Genomic DNA, 16,705 nt, shown 5'->3' on the forward strand with positions numbered 1-16,705 from the left:
ATCTGAAACCTTTCCACCATGGGTGACCCTGCTGGTTATTTAAAACACTGGTGGCATAGCCCTCAGAATCACAGCAACTCAAACCACCACAGCAAGACAGACAGATGAGTGGTGGCCAAAGACATAGTATTCCAAAATCTATGCATACATACATACAAAAAAAAAAAAGAAGAAGAAGAAAAGAAAGAGCTATAATCAACACCCTAAACCAACTTCTCCAATATTTTTTTTAAAAAAGAACAGTAAAGTAAGCCTATCACCAGAAAAAAATGATATAGTAAAGATTGTTGTTGTTAGGTGCCATTGAGTCAGTACCGACTCATAGTGATCCTACCAACAACAGAATGAAACACCCGGTCCTGTGCCAACCTCACAATTGTTGCCATACTTGAGCCCATTGATGCTGCCATTTTGCCAATCCATCTCTCTGGGGGTCTTCCACTTTTTTTCTGACCCTCCATCCACCTTATCAAACATGATATCCTTCTCGAGCAACTGGTCCCTCCTGACAATATGTTCAAATTATGAGAGACGAAATTTGACCATCCCGGCCTCCAAGGCACACTCTGGCTGCACTTCCAACACTGATCTGTTGGTTCTTTTGGCAGTGCATGCCACTTTCAATATTTTCCTCCAACACTATAACTAGAATTCATCAATTCTTTTATGGTCTTCCTTATTCACTGTCCAGCTTTCGCATGCATATGAGGTTATTGAAAATACCATGGCTTGGATCAGGTGCACCTTAGTCCTCAAGATGATATCTTTGCTCTTCAATACTTTAAAAAAGTCTTGTGCAGCAGATTTGCCTAATGCAATACATCGTTTAATTTCTTGACTGCTGCTTCCATAAGTGTTGATAGTTGATCCAAAAAGAATGAAGTCCTTGACAACTTCAATATCTTCTCCGTTGATAAGAAGGTTTTTTATTGGTCCAGTGGTGAGGATTTTTGTTTTCTTTACATTGAGATGCAATCCATACCATAGGCTGTGGTTTTTTATCCTCATCACTAAATATTTTAATAATAAAGATTAGAGCAAAAATAAATAAAACACAAAAAGAATTGAAAGACTCTACCAGACAAGAAGTTGTTTATTTCATAGTATTAATAAAATTGACAAACCACTGGCAAATCTAACAAAGGAAAGAAGGCAAATTTGCAAATAACATGAATAAGAAATGAAATGAGTGATTTAACAATATAAATGAGTGATGTCCCAAGAGAATAAGGAAATAGAAACGATAATAACAGAAACCATGAAAAATTGTGCTTCAGTAAATTTGAAAGTCCAGAAGAAATGGACAAATTTCTAGAAACATACTATCTTCCTAAACTAACACAGGTTGAAGCAGAAAACTTGAACAGATCTATACCAAAATTAGAAATTTTAAAACTCTCAACAAAAAAGTCCAGGATCAGAGGGCTTTATTCATGAATTCTACCACACATTCAGAGAAGAACTGACATCTATTCTACTCAAACTATTCCAAAAAATAAAAAAGGATGGAAAATTCTCAAACTCATTTTATGAAGCAAGCATGGCCCTAATGCCAAAACCAAGCAAAGACGTCGCTAAAAAAGAAAATTATACACCAATGAGTCCTGGTGTGGTGCTGCGGGTTAATGCACTGGACTGTAAGGCCAGTTTGAACCACAAGGTCAGTGGTTCAAGCTCACTAGCCAGTCTTCGGAAACCCTATGCAGAGTTACCATGAGTTAGAAACGACTTGACAACACTTAACAACAACAACATCCTTCATGAACATAAATGAAAAAATTCTCAAGAAAATACTAGCCAACAGAATCCAGTAAAGTATCCAAAAAAATAACACATAAGGACCAAATTGGATTCATACCAGTTATGCAAGGAAGGTTCAATATTAGAAAAGCAATCAACCATTTTCTTCACCACATAATACAACAAAGGGCAAAAAAAAAAAAACCACATGATCATATTGATTAATGCAGAAAAGGCGTTTGATAAAATCTAGCACCTATTTCTGAAAAACAAAATAAGAATTGAAGGGAAATTGCTTAATATAATTAAGGGCATATATACAAAACCAACAGCCAACGTTATCCTCAATGGAGATAAACTGAGAGCCTTCCCCTCATGAGTAGGAACCAGACAAGGATATACTTTATCAGCATTCTTATTCAACGTTGTGCAGGAAATCTAAGCCAGAACTATAAGGTGAGAAAGGAAGACTAGAGGTATCCAAATTGGCAACGAAAAAGTAGAATTCTATTTGTAGATGATACGATCCTATACATAGAAAATCTTAAAGAGTCTGCCAGAAAATTATTGGAATTCATCATAGGTTCGGCAAAGTGACAGCATACATGATCAACATACAAAAATCAGTTGGATTCTTTTACACTAATAAAAAGATAATCAGGAAATGCTATCATTACAATAGTTACCCAAAGATGAAATACTTAAGTATAAATCTCACCAGAGAAACAAAAGACCTGTAAAAAAATTTACAAAATACTACTACAAAAAATCAATAGATACCATGATCATGGATAGGAAGACTTAACGTTTTTAAAATGCCAATGTTCCCTAAGTGATCTATAGATTTAATGCAATTTCAAATCAAATTTCCACATCAACCTTTAAAAATAAGGAAAAACTAATTACCAACTTCATACGGAAAGGAACAAGATCTGGATAAGCAAAGGCTCTCTAAAGAAGAACAAAATAGGAGGTCTCTTAATTTCTGATCTCAAAACCACTACACAGACAAGTTGTCAAACAGCTTATGGGAATAAATGAAAGACACATACATCTTTGAAAGTCCAGTAGCAAATCCATCAATCTATGGTCAACTGATCTTTGACAAAAGACTGAAACACCTTAAATGGAGGAAAGATACGCTCTTTCACACATGTTGCAGTTGGTATTGCTAAGTGTCATCAAGTAAGTTCTAACTTAAAGCAACCCCATACAGGGTTTCCAAGGAACAGTTTGTGGGTTTGAACTGCCAACCTTGTGATTCACAGTCCAGTGCTTATCCTATAATGCCACACCAGAAGTCCAAAAGTTTTTGGGTTTTTTTTCCCCCAGGAGCAGTTGTTGGATTTGAACTGGGTACCTTGGGGTTAGCAGTCCAATTATTATCTTACAGCACTACACCAGGACCTGCAAAATTCCATATCCATTTGCAGAAGAATGGAACAAGACCTATATTTTACACCACAGACAAAAAAACTCAAGATGGATCAAAGACCTAAATGTAAAACTTTGAAGTATAAAAATCATCAATGAAAACTAAGGAGAAACTTAAAGGCCCTAATAAATGGTATAAATATACTATGGAACATAACTGAAAACAAACAGCAGATGACAAACTAGATGACTGTGACCTCCAATTATGATCAAAACGTACAAAAAGAAGTGTTCATATGCCTAATAAAAACTGAACACTTAATGTGTATCAAAAAATTAAGAAGAGAACCTATGGACTGGATTGGGCTCTCTATCTGTATCAGACATGGGACTATGCACTAAAATTTATAGAAAACTTCAACACATCAAGAAAAAGACAAATGATCTAAAAATCTTTAAAAAATGGATAAAGGGCATGAACAGATACTTCACCAAAGAAGACATTCAAGTGGCCAACAAACATATGAAGAAATGGTCACAATTATTAGCCATTGTGGTTGGTGGTTATGTGCTGTGGAGTTGGTTCTAACTCATAGCAACCCTGTACAGGGTTTCCAAGGCTGTGAATCTTTACAGGAGCAGAAAGCCTCATCTTTCTCCTGCAGAACATCTGGTAGTTTCGAACTGCTGACCCTGAGATTAACAGCCTGATTTGTAACCATTACAATATCAGAAGAGCTCCTTTATTAGCCATTAGAGAGATGCAAACAGCAATGAATTATCATATTATCCCAGTTTAACAGCAAAGCTCAAAACACAACAAATTGTGGCAATGGTTTGGAGAGACTAGAACCTTCCTGCACTGCTGGTGGAACTGCAATCACTGTGAAATCATGAAACCACAGTGGAAAAGTGTATCCTTTAATAACAGTGATCTATAGGTGGATGTATGGATAAATACACAGGCTGAACCCATGTTAGAGGGAGAGTCAGAGTACAACAACAAATACATAAAGGTTTGACAGAGGATATTTGTACAAGGGTATTTATCTTTGCTGCAAACATATACATGAATAGAACATTGTTGTTGTTGTTAAATGCCATCAAGTCAGCTTTGACTCATAACAACCCTGTATAAGGTTTTCAAGGAGTGGCTGGTGAGTTTGAACCACCGACCTTGGGATTCAAACTGATCTTGCAATCCAGTGCTTATCCTACAGCACCACACCTGGAACATACAGGAAGCAAAATTATTAAAACTTCCTAGACATTATCAAATACTTCGAGAGAATGATTTGCTGGTCCTGGGGTCTCAGAACATAGTCTATGGAGACACCATGGTCAATTGGCATAACATAGTCCACAAAGACAATGTTCTACATCATACTGGGTGACTTAAAAGCTCATTCATGATTGGTTATCTAAGATGCAACTACTAGTCTCTTCCTGTCTGGAGGAAAGAAGAGTGATAAAAATTGAAAATGCTTGGAAACAACCAGTAAACTAATGGACCATGTGAACATCATTTCTCCATGACCGTGAGACCAAAAAACTAAATGATGCCCTGTTACTAATGCCAATTGCTCTGAAAGTGATCACATTATAAGGTCTTGGATAGAGTGAGACCAAATTCAAAATCATAAAAGAGACCAAGTTTACAGGTCATATAGAGACTAACGCCCTTCTCAGGTTTCAGATCTGGAACAGTACTCACCCCTTTCCTCAATGTTCATCAGCAAGAGCTAAGTATATAGAGTAGGCAACAACACTAGTGAAAAATGCACAACATAGAGAAATGCACAACTACTAGAGATCAAAAAGATAGCATTTACCTCTGGACAAAATTCTCAAAGATGGAGAAAGGAGGAGGAATGGAAACAAGAATCACAGAGAGGAAGTGAGGGGATTACAATTGAAATGAAATGAAGTGTATGATTTGTTGAATGTCAAACTGATCATCTATTCTGAACCTTCACTCAATTCACAAAATTTCGTTTTTCAAAAAAATCAATCATTTTTCCTAGACAAGCTATTCACACATCCTAGTCATATTTCCAAATGAAAATTAAAATAGCTAAGTCTATAAAATTTTCCATTATTCTAGTATCCTAAACACAAAAGTCAATCAAATGAGACATTGCTTCAGCTTTTTCTGTCCCCAAACCAAACACCAAAGCCACTGCTGTTGAGTCGATTCCATCTCATTGTTGTTGTCAGGTGCCATCGAGTCGGAACCGACTCATAGCGACCCCATGCACAGCAGAATGAAACAATGTCCGATCCTGGGCCAACCTCACTACCGCTGCCACACTTGAGTCCATCAATGATGCCACCTGACCAATCCATCTCGTTAGGGGCCTTCCTCTTTTTCTCTGACCCTCCACCTTACCCAGCATGACATCCTTCTCCAGTGACTGTTTCTTCCGGACAATATGTCCATCTCACAGTGATCCTATAAAAAAATAGAACTACTCCTTACGGTTTCTAAGACTGTGCATCTTTACAGAACACTGCCATATCTTTCTTCCACGGAGTAACTGGTCGGTTTAAACCACCAATCTTTAGGTTCTCAGTCTAGTGCTTTAATCTCTGCAGCAGTAGAACTTATTTCTCCCAAATTGTATACAAAGTCTCCACACACTGATCAAAATATACAAAAAGAAGTGTTCATATGCCTGCTCTGAAACAGAATACTAGAGCTGGAGAATATTCTGACAGGTATCTGGTTCACCTGTTTCAGTATGTTATCTATTACATTTCAGCAATCCATGTCCCTGTATGCTATAAAGTCACCTTACATATCCTCTATCATAAGTATGCCAAGTAATTCTATTTCCAGGGTATGCAAATTTAGAAGCTTTAACAAGCACATGCAGATCCTATTCCTTAGTAACCTGATACAGTGTTAGAAGACAATATACCCATAAAAGAAATTCAGACAGTACCTAAATAGATTAGGATCAGTTGTGAAGCTAAACTGGTCTCTCCCCTTAGTTGAAAACAATCATTAAAATAAACGCGACTACGCATTTGAAGGGGGAAAAAAAAAAAATGCTTTGTGGCATCAAGTTGGAAGAGCAGTTCAATTCCTGCTCACCAAAAGAGCAGAAATCCTTATCCTATAACCCACTCACCGACAGCTGCAAATCATTTTCAACCCACCCTCTTTATTAATGCTCTTATTAAATGTATTCTGTCCATCTGTGTTCAAATTCATATATTCCATTCTGAAACATGATTTTACTTTTCATGTATGAAATAATTAAATTTGTTTATCTCTAGCTAATACCAAGCTGAGTTGAAAGCAGAGTATAAAGACTTCGGTTATTGCTTTGTGCTCTACTAGAAAGTTTAAAATTCTCCTCATAACATGAACATTCTAGCTGTCTATTGCTGTTCCTTTCTTTCCAGTTCCAAAGCTTCCAGTACAGTTCCCATTATTTCGGTGCACTGCTGAGCATCACGTAAGATTTGCTTGAAATGTAAGAACATGTGGAGAAATTATGTGTTTTTGTCAGACCCTATTAAACGGTTCAAAATACAATGCCCCAGAAACTAAAATTGATTGTAGGTTTTATAACCCTTTCAGACTAATAGAAACAATTCAGGACCATGAAGGAACATATACCTAGTGCAGCTGTGAGAATCCTAGACAGCTCAGCTCAGCAATCCTATCTACCCTGGCTGAAATAGTTCAAGTTCAGTTAGACTCCATTCTTCTGGAACTTTTGACAGATCATTCCAAATTAATTGCTATGATGTTTTAAATATTTTTTTCTAAATTGACTATTTTCTTTTGACTGATTTTGAATTGTATTTAAGGCTGACAGATATTAACAAATATGAAGACGGTTTCAAGCTATCTTCCTTTTTTTCTATGATGTATATATAATATCTTTATGTCTTTTTTCTATACATGACCACATTATGTTCAAAATTCAAAACCAGGAAGCACATAGTTGAAGGCGGCATTCATATACGTACCCAGAAGTCTTCTACAAGCAGTCCTGGTAGTGCAATGGTTAAGCATCCAGCTGCTAACCAAAGTGTAAAGGTTCTAAACCACCCAGCATCTCCGGCAAGAAATACATGGTGACTCACTGCCTTCAAGATTTCAGTCTAGCAGAATCTACTCTGTCACATGGGATTACCATGAGTCTAAAATTTACATGATAGCACCAAACAACAACATCCTTGTATCTTACCATTATAGCACTTCCAGGGTCTATGTAAGGAACTACTTTTGAGGTTAACCCATGATGGATTGAATTGGATCATGGATTTTTAAATTTTCTTTCTTTAAAAAAGAAGAAAAAGAAGCTGTTCTCTTTCTGGTTGACCAGTAACCCCAACTTCTGAGCTACTTGGTAAAGCAATGCCTTGATCTTGTCACCTGTCATAAGTGATCACTCACTCAGTCGTTACCTGCACTGCATGCCGCTCCATCAGAAAAACATCTGTGAACATTATTTGACAAATTGATCGCTAAATGAGCCATTAGCTGAAGGGAGTTTTGGATTGCTTCTAAGAAGCCATGGTGACTGCAGAAGAAAAATGCTTACAGATGCAAAGCAGCGATTAAGAAGGGAGAAAGAACTCTTGTATTAGGGTGCATGGGAGGATGAAGGGGGCTAATGTGGGAAAGGGGGCGGAGAGGTGGCAATGACCCAATTCCTGCAAGAAAATCCACCTTCTCTAAAGGAAGCTGTTTATTAGAAGCAGTAGTAAAACTGCTTAATTCCCTTGGTGCCTCCAGGGAGAAATCTAAGCCTTTGTGAACTAAAGAAGAGAGAAACATAGCCAGTGCTGTGCTTGTCAAGAAGAGAAAGCTAGGGAAACAGCGTTAGTCATTTTACCATCCCTGCTTGCCAAGAGCCGACAGGTGTGCAGTTTACTATTGTTCTGACAGGCAGCCAGATACCGCAGTTTAGTATTCAGCCTCTCCTCCAGTGTGTGGGAGAAAACAGCTGTCTCCTGGCTCAGTACACAAGGAGTGGAGAGAAAAAGACAGGGAAGTAGATTCTTCTGCATCCTTTCCTTGGCCTTGTCTGATTCATCACTGGAAACACATGGTCTTCCTGTGAAATGTATTACATATGGCCATACTTTTCATGGTGGCTCCAAAAATAGCCTATAAACAATACATTGAAATATACAGGTAAATAAAAGCAAAAACATGCATAGGTTAAATTGTGGCAAACCAATCAGAAGTAATCACATTCAACAGTCCTTAAGGAAGTGGATTTTATAAATCCTTCAGGTTTCATGTTACTGACAGATGTTTGTGATTTAAAAAAAAAAAAATCTTGAAAAAAATAAAGCCAGTTATTTTGATTCAAAATGATGTGTTTTCTGTCTTGTATGGCATGGAAACTATTTCAATGCTCAATTCCCTTGAGACAAGAAGGAAAAGCCCACCAGATTCAAAACGTGCCAGACGCCGTATCTGTGAGCCTTTGAGAGTGTATACTAAGTTCTCTTTTGTGTTGAGGTATTAAAAACTCAAGGTAACCAGCTGAAGCAGTATTATTAGGTATACTCCCATGGCAACTGATCAGAATCTGACATCTACATCAAATCTAGAGCTCTCTGCATTGAAAATATTGTCAATACCAATAAAGTCTACACTTACATTTACATTACTAACAGTACCAGAAACTTGAGAAATACTGACTCTTTCCCAAAAGTCCAGGTATTTTTCTAATAAAATAAGTAGTGAACTTCAAATGACTCTAAACTTATGATATAATGGTATATACTGTATACATAACCCCTTAAGTTTACTAATCCATTCTTGGAATAACATAAATCAGAGGATTGAATTACCCACCAAAACAATTTCAAGTTAATAGCTGAGGGTCTTCCATCTGAAGTTACCTTTATAGGGGAAAAAGAGTTTAGTCCACTTACTTCTTTTATTAAACCAAGACATTACAATTCACATGCCTGGTAACAATACTCTTATTATGTCACAAACTTTTTCTCCACGTTTCATTACAGATCTGTAGGTTCTACTTGTGCTGATAAACACAGACATGGCTCAATTGGCTTCTTACATTCATATTTTTTAAATCAATAAATCACCAGGAGAGATGAGAGAAGGAGAAGGCATGAGGGAAGAGGCATGGTGAGATTTTTCTTTTCTTTTTTTCTCTATGAAATGTTTACTTATTCTGTCTATGTCTTGCTTGATCCCTAGAGAATCCTTTGTTTTCCTGATGAAAAGAGAAAGAAAATCTTTTCACATATGCCTTCTCAGATGGAATTATTGAGAGATTGTTAAAAGAACATAAGTCATGAAAAGTACAAATTGGGATAAATGTTAAATTAGCCACTGAGTTGTATGAAGTATCCTTTCAAATGGAAGCATTTATATGCTTAAAGCATTTTGTGAGGCTTCTTCTCTGAGGTAAAATAGAATAACCAGAACCAGATTTATTAACTTTCTCATCTGAAACAATGAAGGTTTAGATGAATAAGATGAAATATCACACCTCAAGTACTCAATTAGTCCAAAAATGTCAGAGGTTAAGAGGAAAGATTAAGATAATGAATTTTAATAAAATGAAGTAAAAAATTGCTGTTATTATTGATTAAAATGTGATCCATTGCTTAACATAGTTTCTGGCACATGGAAATCATTCTCAAAATATATGTGTGCAAAATCGATTAAATTACTAGAGAAAAGTTAGACAATGATGAAATTAAGTTCTCTTGATAACAATCTAAGTGTGGAATTTGATATGGGCCAAAGTAGTCAAAGATTTCTGATGTGGAGCTGTAGGATAAGCACTGGACTGCTAGCCACCAGCCATTCCTTGGAAACCTATGACTCAATGTCACTTATTAATAACAAAGTAACCCAAGTATTTAGAAAACAATGACTGCTAGTCCCAATTTAAAGAGGCAGTTCTGAAGTGAAGGGCTCAATCAGTGATTTCCAGAGATGTGGAAGGAAACTCCTGGGTGATATTGATGGTTCAGCAGGTCATGAAGTAAATGAGAGACTTGGAAAACACCAGACACAGAAGAAGGTGAAGCAAAAGGGTTAAAATTCTTTAGAACCGATGAGGCAGGTCTAATCATTTAAATTTTATTTTGAAAAGAGATAAACTCAGGATAATTCTGAGAGAAGAATTCATGAAAGTGTTCAATTGCTTTGTCTTCTTTTTTTAAATATATAGAGTCATTTGATGTATTTTCAGTATAGGTTTATCCAACAGTTTAGGCCCCATTTAACAATTTCTTTACAATGCATTAACATTGTCATTTTTTCATTTCTGCTAATTCCATTTCCAATCAATCTAGTTTCACTGATCTCTTATATTCTCATGTTAGTTTAAAGTAATTGCTTGGTTTCATAGAGGTGATTTTTTTCTTTAAAGGAGTGCAGTACTTATTAGTAATGTTATTTTATTTCCTTTTTTTTTTTTTTTTTTTTTTGAGTTAATTTGTTATTTACCTACAAGGTGGCCTCCTGTTATTAGGTGTGAATAAGTCAGTTCTGACTCAAACTAATCTTACATAAATAACAGAATTACACATTCCTAATTCTACACTATTCTTATAACCATTGCCATAATTGAGTCCATTGTTGTAGGCACTGTGTCAATCCATCTTGTTGAGCGTCTTTCTCTTTTTAGCTGATCCTCCACTTTACCAAGCATGATATCCTTTTCCAGGCACTGGTCACTCCTAATAACACGTTCAAAGTACCCACTTCTAATGAACATATTGACTGTACTTCTTCCAAGACAGACTTGTTAATTCTTCTGACAATCCATGTTATATGTAATATTTGTCACCAACACAAGGATCCAAAAGCATCAATTCATTTTCAGTCTTCCTTGTTCATTGTTCAATGTTCACATACATATGAGGCAATTGAAAATTCCATGTCTTGGGTTAGGTGCACCTTAGTTCGCAAACTGACATCTTTGATTTTGAATACTTTAAACAGCTGTTTTGCACCAAATTTGCCCAATGCAATATGTCATTTGATTTCTTGACTGCTGTTTCCATGAGTGTTGATTGAGGATACAAATAAAACGAAATCCTTGATAACCTCAATCTTTATTTATCATGATGTTACTTATTGGTTTTCTTGTGAGAGTTTTTGTATTCTTTATGTTGAGGTTTAATTAATACTGAAGGTTGTAATCTTTGAGCTTCATTAGAGAAGTGCTTCAAGTCTTCTTCACTTTCAGCAAGCAAAGTCATGCTATTTGCATATTACAGGTTGTTAATAAATCTCCTGCTAATCCTGATACCACATTCTTCTTCATATAGTCCAGCTTCTTGAATTATTTGCTTAGCATACATATTGAATAACTATGGTGAATGAATCCAACCCTTATATACACCTTTCCTTATTTTAAACCATGTAAGTATCCACTTGCTCTTTACAAATGACTTCATCTTGGAGTATGTATAGGTTCTACATGAACACAATTAAGTGCCGTGGAATTCCAATTCTTTGCAATGTTATCCATAATTTGTTATGATACATACAGTCTAATGAATGTGAACAGTCAATAAAACACAAATAAACATCTTTCTGGCATTCTAAACTTTCAGTCAAGATCCATCTAAAGTCAGAAATAATATCATTTATTCCATGTCCTATTCTGAATTCTGCTTGAATTTATGGCAGTTCCCTGTCCACTTGGCCTCAAAAGTATTCAATTGCTTTTGAGAAGAATAGTTTGGATCTATTGTCCAAGACCAATCCTAACCTAAGCAGAAAGTTTGAAACTTTTTTACAAGCATGAAGAAGGCAGATAATATACAGAATATCTGACTTAATCTAGGTATTGATAGAAGCATATCCCTTTATGCTTTACTCTTGATACAGTGATTTTTTTTTTTACTATAAAAAACTCACCCATCACTTATGACATCTGACTCTAGGTCCCAGCCCTAAAGTTAACTTATGTGGAACCCTTTGCTTCTGCCTACCAGCAAGAAAAAAGCAGGGCTGGCCTAACAGACAAACCATATGAACAATCTGTAAAACCCCAACATAAAGGACACAACTAGGGAGGGCAGGGCCACAGCCAAGTGGAGGCAGTGACCCAGTGCTAGAAGCTGCAGAGTTGCATGTCTGGAGGGAGAGGTGTGACAGATTTTTCATCTTTCACTTTTCATTTTTCATGTGTGTTTCCTCTTCATTCTGATTGCACCCTCACTGCCCAGCCCAGATGCCTTCAGGTGGGGGGAACACTCCCCAAAAAAGGTCAAGCATTGCACCCACAGTTTTCCAATGTCACAGAGCAGAGACCTGCAGGCTGCTTCTTATGACATCTGACACTGGGATCCAGCCCCAAAGCTGACCTGGGCAGGACCCTTTATCCCTGCTTGCATAGCAAAGGCCAGAGGACAATCACAATTTCATTTTTGTTTTTGATTGGTGGTTTCTGTCTCTGCTTCTTTAATGCTTCTGTCTTTGGTCCTTTTGCTCTCACTCTTTTCCCAGGGTTTGAAGCTTTCTCCCACTACCTTATCCAAGAAGAGACAGCAACTGTGTTCATATAGCCAATCTACAAGCATGCCCTGTAATACCCCTCAATCTGGACAAGAGCCAAAACCAGCTACTCATCATTGCATGTGACAAGAGAAGCCTATCTCCAGATCATATCCACCAGGAAGCACTTAGTAAGCTTAACAACAAAGCAACATGCATACATTTAAACATTAAAAACACATATAACTGCTGAAAATGTCCAAGAAAACACAAATGGAGGTCTTAACACATGTCCAAAAACAGAAAAAAAGTAACTGAGACAAATGAGCTGGAAGCAGATACAGACTTCCAGTAGAAAATTGGTCTCTGGATCTGCCTGAGAAGGACTTCAGAAGAATAATATGGACATATATTCAAATGTTCTGAAAAGGGGTGGAGGAAAATTAGGAAGAAGTCAGGAAAGTGCTATAGGAGCAATCAAACAAGATAGATATGGCATTCGAAATGATCCAAAGCCTACAAAAAGAAGTCCAGATGATTAATAATAAAATATCAGAAATGGACAAGACACTGAAAGGACAAAGGAGTAGAATGGAAGACATAGAAGCAAGAACCAGCAAGCAGGAAGACAAATCTCTCAACACTGCTAAGATAGAAGAGCAAGCAGAAAAAGGTCTAAAAAATCTGAAGAGAGTCTAAAATTCATGCTGGATAACATGAAGAGGAATAATTTAAGACGTATTGGCATTCCAGAACAGGAAGAATCAGAGAGGTCCACAGAGGATATAGTTGAAGAAATTCTGGAAGAAAATTTCCCTAACATCTTGAAGGATGAGAAGATAAACATTCAAGAAGCCAAAAGTATCCCAGGAAGGATAGATCCCAAAAGAAAATCACCAAGAAATATAATAATCAAGCTCTCCAAAATCAAAGACAAGGAGAGAATCCTAAAAGCAGCCAGGGAAAAGAGAACTGTTACTTACAAAGGCAAGCAAATCAGATTAAGTTCTGACTTCTCAGAACAAACCATGCAGGCAAGAAGGCAATGTGGAGACATTATAAAACCCTAAAAGAAAAAACCAGCCAACCAATAATCATCTATCCATGAAAACTGTCAATCAAATATGATGATGCAATCAAAGCATTCCAGGATAAACAGAAGCTAAGAGATTTTGTCAAAGCAAATCCAACACTTCAAAACATCCTAAAGGGAGTTCCTTGGAATGAAAACCAGCAAGAAAAGACAACAACCAGAGATTGACAGACATGGCAACACCACCCGGAACTCAGCCAACAGATAGCAGAGTTCAGAACAGAACAAAATTACAGCAATAAATTCAGGAGCCCTGTGAGGCCAACCAAAGATCAAAATGTTAACAATGTCAAAGAAAGGAAAAATGTGAACAGAGTTCCAGGTGATGAGGAGGTCGAGTAGATTGCAGGATACAATAGACTCTCTTAAATGCAGGGAAAACTTAATAGGCTATAGAGTAACTAACTAACACCATAGATAATTAGTACTTCACAATTTACCATGAAAATGAAGATCCAAGCAGAACAAAGAAACATTAAAACTAAGAAAAAGGAAAAAACAAAACAAAACAAGAAATAGCACAAAAAAATATGAACTCAGCACAAGAAGTCATGCAGAACAAAGGAACAAACAGCACCACAAAAATTTAACATAATGACAGGAGTTAATCTATACCTATTGATAATTACATTGAATGTCAATGATTATATGCACCAGTGAAGAGATAGAGAGTGGCTGAATGAATAAGAAAACAAGACCCTTCAATATGCTGCCTACAAGACTCACGCCTTACACACAAAGACAAAAACAGACTAAAAATTACAGGATGGAAAAATATATATATATACCAAGCTAACAACAATAAAAAACAAGCAAAAGTGGCAAAATGGCAATACTAATCTCTAATAAAATAAACCTTAAGGCAAAAACCAGCATAGGAGATAAAGAAGAACCCTATTTCATGATTAAAGGGTCAGTTCAACAAGATGACATAATCATAATTAACATATATGCGCCAAATGAAAGAGCACCAAGATATATAACGCAAACCCTACCAAAATTGAAGAAAGAAATAGATAAATCTACAATTGTAGTGGGAGATTTTAATATGCCACTTTCAAAAAGGGATAGAATAACCAGAAAGAAGCTCGACAAAGCTACAGAGGAACTAAACAGCACAATCAACAAGCTTAAATTCATAGATGTGTACAGCGCATTCAAACCAACAACAGCACAATACACATTCTTTCCCAGTGCACATGGGACATTCTCCAGAATTGACCATGTGTTAGGTCACAAAGCAAGCCCAAATAAATGTACAAACATCAAAATACTACAAAGCATCTTTTCAGACCACAATGCCATAAAATTAGAAATCAACAATTAGAAGACCAAAGAAATAAAGTTTAATACCTGAAAATGGAATAACATCATGCTAAGAGTGACTAGAAAATAGAATAAATTAAATGTGAATTCAGAAATTTCCTAGAAACAAACGAAAACGAAAACACAAAATACCAAAACCATTGGGACATGGTGAAAATGGTGCTGAGAGGACAATTTATTGCAATAAATGTGTACATCCAAAAAGAAGAAAGATTCAAATTGAACACTTTAACACATCATCTCCAGCAACTAGAAACAGACCAAAAGAGGGAACCTACAGTCACCAAAAGAAAAGAAATAATAAAGATCAGAGCAGAGATAAATGAGCTAGAAAACACAATAATTATAGAAAGAATCAACAGAACAAGAAGCTGGTTCTTTGAAAGGATTAATAAAATTGACAAACCATTGGCAAACCTAAAAAAAGGAAAGAGGGAGAAGTCACAAATATCATGCATTAGAAACCACATGGGTGATGACACAACACAAGCAAAATAAATCAAAAGGATAATAACAGTATACTCTGAAGAGTTTTACTCCAAAAAATTTGAAAACCTAGAAGAGATGGATACATTTTTAGAAAAACACGACCTACCTAAACTCACACAGAGTGAAGTAGAAGACTTGAACAGACACATAACAATACAAGAAATTGGTCAGGTCATCAAAAAACACCCAACCAAAAGAATTCCAGGTCCAGATGGCTTCACTGGTGAGTTCTACCAGTCATTCAGGGAGGAGTTGTCACCAATTCTACTCAAATTATTCCAGAAGATAGAGGAAGATGGAAAACTTCCTAATACTTTCCATGAAGCAAGCATAACCTTCATACCAAAACCAGGGAAGGACATCAATAAGAAAGAAAATTATAGACAAATATCTCTCATGAACATAAATGCCAAAATTATTTTTTTAAAAATCCTAGCCAACAGAATCCAGCAGCACACCAAAAAGATAATACATCAAGAGGGATTCAAGGATGGTTCAACATTAGAAAAACAATCAGTGTAATCCACTCTATATATAAGAAAAAGGAAAAGAACCACATGAGCATATCGATTGATGCAGAAAAGGCATTTGACAAAATCCAATATCCATTCCTTATAAAAACACTCAACAAAGTAAGAATTGGAGAGAAATCCCTCAATATAACCAAGAGCATATATACAAAACCAACAGCCTACATCAGTCTCAATGGAGAGAAACTGAAAGCCTTCCCTCTGTGAATGAGAACCAGACAAGTATGCCCTTTGTCACCACTCCTATTCAATATTGTTTTGGAAGTTTTAGCCAGAGCTATATGGCATAATAGAGCAATTAAAGGCATCCAAATTGTCAAAGAGGAAGTAAAACTCTCTCTATTTGCAGACGATATGATCCTATACATAGAAAACCCCAAAGACTCAATAAAAAAAAGCTACTAGACCTCATTGGAAGATTCAGCAAAGTAGTAGGGTATAAGATCAACATACAAAAATCAGTTGAATTCCTCTATATTAACAACAACAGCACTGAAAAAGGACATTAGGCAAGCAATACCATTTACAATAGCTGCTGAAAGGATGAAATATTTAGGAATAAATGTAACCAGAGAAACAAAGGACTTATACAAAGAAAATTACAAAACACTACAAGAAACCAAAAGAGATTTATGGAAGTAGAAGAACATACCATGTTCCTGGATAAGAAGAATCAACATCGTGAAAATG

Source organism: Chrysochloris asiatica, unplaced genomic scaffold, assembly GCF_000296735.1.
Source record: "Chrysochloris asiatica unplaced genomic scaffold, ChrAsi1.0 scaffold00171, whole genome shotgun sequence".
Lineage (NCBI taxonomy): Eukaryota > Metazoa > Chordata > Mammalia > Afrosoricida > Chrysochloridae > Chrysochloris > Chrysochloris asiatica.